The following is a 5218-nucleotide window of genomic DNA, read 5'->3' as shown; positions in this document are numbered from 1 at the left end:
TGATTTTGTATCCAGAAACTTTACTGTATTTGCTTATTGTTTCTAGTAGTGTTCTCTTGGAGTCTTTAGGGTTTTCTATATAGAGAATCATGTCCTCTGCAAATAGTGACAGTTTGATTTCTTCGTTTCCTATTTCGATGCCTTTTATATCTTTCTCTTGCCTCATTGCACTTGCTACAATCTCCAATGTTATATTGAATAACAGCGGCGATAGTGGACAGCTTTGCTTTGTTACTGATCTTAGAGGAAAGGTTTTTAGTTTTTCACCATTAAGTATAATGTTGGCTGAAGGTTTGTCATATATGGCCTTTATTATGTTAAGATACTTTCCTCCTATACCGATTTTGTTAAGTGTTTTGATCATAAATGGATGCTGTATCTTATCAAAGCTTTTTCTGCATCTATTGTTATGATCGTATGATTCTTATTTTTTAATTTGTTTATGTGGTGTATCACATTAATCGATTTGCATATGCTGAAACTCTTGGATCCCGTCTTTATATAAAGCCTTATAAATGCCTTTTTACTTTCTGATAGATATTTAATCACTCTTGCTACCCTCAGTTTCAGTCCCTGTTTGTGTTAGTTACAGTTTCAGTAGCATTTGCTGAGATTCCCCTGGGGCTCCATGGTGTTTGGTCTTGGAGGGTATGGGGGAGGGGCCTTCTAAGTTGGGGGATGGGGGCTGCAGCTTAGCCTCAATTTTGCAACTGCGGCTGGTAAAAATCAACTGTTGTTTTTCCGCCGTCCCGCTTCTGTGCCTTCTGCCCTGATATCTGGGTCTTGCCACCAGCCGGCCGCAGAGAGCTCACAGCTTTCCCAGGCAGGGGTGTTCAGGGAAGTCGCCACTCCTCCTCCCCTTCCCCTCCTCCTACAGGGAGCTCCAGCAGCTGTGAGAAGCAGCTTCTTTATTTCTCCTAGTCTACTGCCCGACACCTGGAGTTCTGATCTGTGGTAGCTCTTATGAGCAGATCTCATGCTCAGAAGTGCTGATGTGCACTTTTGGTGTTTTTTATTGAGTTTTAGATGTACGGCTTATTGTTGTTTCAAGGGGAGAGATCTGGGGTCATCTCTCACTCTGCCATGTTTCCAAAGATTCCTCTGTATTCATGATTTTGATACATGTTTTTGTCTTCTTAAAGAAGTCTCTCCAACATTTCCTGTAACACTGGCTTGGTGTGGGTAAATTCCTTTAGCTTATATTTGTCTAGGAAGCTCTTTATCTGTCCTTCGACTCTAAATGATAATTTTGCTGGATAAAGAATTTTTGTTTGTAGATCCTGGATTTTCTTCACTTTGAATATTTTGTAAAAAACCCTTCTGTCCTGCATGGTTTCTTTTGTGAAATCAGCTGCCAGTCTTACAAGTGCTCCTTTGTAGGTAACTAACTGCTTTTCTCTTGCTGCTCTTAAGATTCTCCTTTTTTATTTAACCTTTGGAATTTTAATTATAATGTGTCTTGGTATGGGCTTCTTTGGGTTCATCTTTTTGGGGGGACTCTGAGCTTCCTGGGGTTGTATATCTATTTCCTTTACCAGACAAGGGAAGTTTTCCATCATTATTTCTTCAAATAGCTCTTCAACTTCTATCAGGTTCGACAATCACAGAGTAGGCTCCTTAAATTATTATTATTATAGTCTTGTCTTCTTTTTTCTTGCCATTCTGATTGAGTGTCCTCGGCTTCCCATCCTCTATATCAGTGGTTTGATCCTCTTCTCCATCCACTCTGTTTATTCCATCTAATATACTCTTCATCCCAGATAATGTGTTCTTCATTTCTGACTGGTTCTCTTTTATAATTTCCATTTCCGTTTTATGTTTTTTATCTCTTTGTTGAATTCATCTACACTTCCCCTAAGTTCAACGAGCATCTTTATAACCAGTGTTTTCAACTCTGCATCTGTTAGGTTGCTTGACTCCATTATTTCTGGATCTCTGTTCTGTTGTCTCATATGGTTTCTGCTTCTTTGTCTTCCCGTTTTGGCTACCTTTCTGTGTCTGTTTCTATGTACTAAGCGAAGTACCAAACTCTCCCGGTCTTATTAGTGTGGTTTTGTGTAGTAGGTGTCCAGCAGCACAGTCCTGAGAGGAGTTCAGGTGCAGACCAAGTTGAGCCCCCGCCTGTGCCCCTCTGGGGCCACCTGTTAAGATTCAGCAAGTAATTCACAGATGCTGTGTGTATAGTTGCCTCAAGAGACCAGAAACTGAGGCCAGCTGCCACCAATGCGAGTCTTGGCCCTGCTCATCAAGGAGCTCCGGACTCACAGAGGATACAACTGCATGTGGTTTGGGTGGAGCCGTGAGTTGGGGGAGGCAGAGTTTCAAGGAATCCTCTGAGTGGACCAACGTATGTTATCCAGTTTGATGATGCCTCCGGCTCTCGCTCTAACAACTAAGTGTCCCCCTGAAAGTCCTTGGTGTCCCCCATGCAGCCAGCCAGGGGCTGGTACTCAGAGTGAGCAAGTCTGTTCCCGCGAAAGTCCACTTGGAGACACAGCTCCTTTAAGAGGTATCTGCAACTGCCAGCTGCCACTGTCATAGCCTCTGTTCCATTCAGCCACTGGGGCTCCGGCAGCCTCGCATCTTCGCCCCCTCCCACCTTCTACCATTGCAGGGTGATTTCTTATTTCTCTCCCTCATTGTAGGGCTTCTGTTCCTCTAGATCCCAGGCAACTCTGCTTGCTGTTTGCTCCGTGTTTCCATCATAACTTTGATTTGGTCACAAGAGGGATGAAAAAAGTCTCTATCATCTATACCATTTTTCCCCCTCAAGGTTACATAATTTTTGAAGGTTGATTTTAAGAAAACACTGTGGCGAAGTTGTTTTAAAGGGATTTTCTTTTAAATTACCAATTTGACTTATTTAATGGTTACGGGTATATTCAGCTTTTGAAAGTTCTTTATATACTTTGGATCAGGTTCTTTGTAAAGTATGGATTTGCAAATATTTATCCCAATCTGAGGTTTGTGTTTTCATTCTCTTAATAGCATCTTTCAAAGAACAGATTTAAATTTGATGATGTCAAACTTACCAATTTATTCTTTTAAGAAACATGCTTTTGGAGATGTGTGTGTGTGTGTGTGTGTGTGTGTGTGTGTGTGTGTGTGTATGAAAGATGTGCCTAACTCAAAGTAAAAAAAAGAAAAAAAAGATTTCCTGCTATGTTTTCTTCCAGAAGTTTTATAGTTTTTCATTTAGGTATATGACAATTTTGAGTTATTTTTTATAAATGGAAAGAGGCATGCATCAAAGTTTAAGTTTTACATATTGGTTTCTAGTTCTTTGAGTGCCATTTGTTCAAAACACTATCCTTTCTCTAATGAATTTCCTGTGCATCTCTGTCAAAACAAACAGAGACTCATGGACATGGACTATAGACTAGTGATTAGCAGAGGACTATAGATTAGTGGTTACTAGTAGGGTGGGAGAGGAAGGGGGAGGTACATAGAGTAAGAGGGTCAAAAATAGGGGGGTTGGTGGAGAGTGAAGTGGGTAAAGGAGATCAAATATATGGTAGCTGAAGGAAACTGGACTTTGGGTGGTAAACACGCAATAGAATATACAGATGTCAAGTGATAATGTACACCCGAAAATTATATAATTGTATTAACCAATGTTACCACAATAAACTTAATAAAAAATAAGTAAATAAATAAAATCAATTCATAAATCTATTTTTGGATGCTCTGTTCTGTTTCATTGATCTATTTACCTATATTCATGATGATACCACACTGTCTTGATTACTGTATCTTTATAATAAGTCTTGAAGTCGGTTGTTGTAAGTATTGCAACTTTATTCTCCTTTTTTTCAAAATTGTATTTGAACATGTACAGCAAATCATCACATTGTACATCTTAAATTTACACAATGTTATATGTTAATTATATCCCTATAAAACTAAAAAATTTAAGCAGGTGCCAAAAAATTCAATAATCAAAAAATAGTTTAATGCAGTATTTTAAAAAGTCAAAATTAATCTAAAAAATCCACATTGAATGAAATATAAAATTTTAAATAGACAGGGTCTGACCCTGCAACAACAAATCAATCAATTGTCTATTCCTTAAAAAACCTATTCTAGGTTCTTGGATTTAACATATGAATTTTAGAATCTGTTTGTAAGCTTCTAAAAGTTTTTGATAAGATTTCGATTGAGAAGGCATTAAATCTTTACATCACCTTGGGAACAACTGACATCCTAACACTACTGAATCTTCAGACCCATGATCATGATATACCTCTCAATTTATTTAGGTCTTTTGTAATTTCTTCCAGCAATGTTTTCTAGTTTTCAATACATAGATTTTTTTTTTGCCAATTTTTTTTTATTTAAGTATAGTTGGTATACGATATTATATAGTAATATTAGTTTCAGGTGTACAATATAGTGATTCAGAATTTTTATATCTTACAATGTGATCACCCCACAAATTCTGGAAATCATCTCTCACCACACAAACTTATCACAGTATTATTGACTATATTTCCCTTCACCTTTTTCATCCATCCTTCCACTCCCTCCCATCTGGTAAGCATCCATTTGGTCTGTTTCTATGAGTCTATTTTTTTTAAAAAAAAAAAAAAGCTTTATTTGCATGTCTACTAAATCTGCTATGGAGAAAATTTTATCTTTGGAAATCTCAAATGTGTTCAATACACAAATATTGCACATATTTTGTTATGTTTTTATCTCTAAGTATTTTGTGGTATAGATTTTTTAAATGTTTCCAGTAGTTTTCAGCTAGTATATAGAAATGCAACTGATTTTTGTATATTGATCTTGTATCAATATTGCTAAATTCATTTATTAATCCTAGCAGCTTCTTTTTTTAATTCCTTAGCATTCTCTACATAGACTGTCATGTCATCTGAGTGTTTTACCTCTTCTTCTCTACTCTGTATTCATTTTATTTCTTTGTCTTCCCTTATATTGATTAAGACCTCCAGTAGAATCTTAATGAGTATAAGTGGAGAGTAGATATTTTCCCCTTGTTCCTGATCTTGGGTTGAAAGCATTCCATCTTTCACCATATGTATTGTGACTGTTCTTTAACAGATTGAGGAGGTTCCCTTTTTTTCCTAATTTTCTGAGAATTTTTATCAGGAAAGGCTGTTGGATTTTGTAAAATCCTTTTTCTGAATCTATCAAAGTGATCATATGGTTTTTTTTTCATCTTTTAATATTGTAAATTATACTGATTGGTTTTCAAATG

The sequence above is a fragment of the Pteropus alecto genome, unplaced genomic scaffold (genome assembly GCF_000325575.1).
Source record: "Pteropus alecto unplaced genomic scaffold, ASM32557v1 scaffold365, whole genome shotgun sequence".
Lineage (NCBI taxonomy): Eukaryota > Metazoa > Chordata > Mammalia > Chiroptera > Pteropodidae > Pteropus > Pteropus alecto.
Note: the sequence above shows the minus strand (reverse complement) of the source record.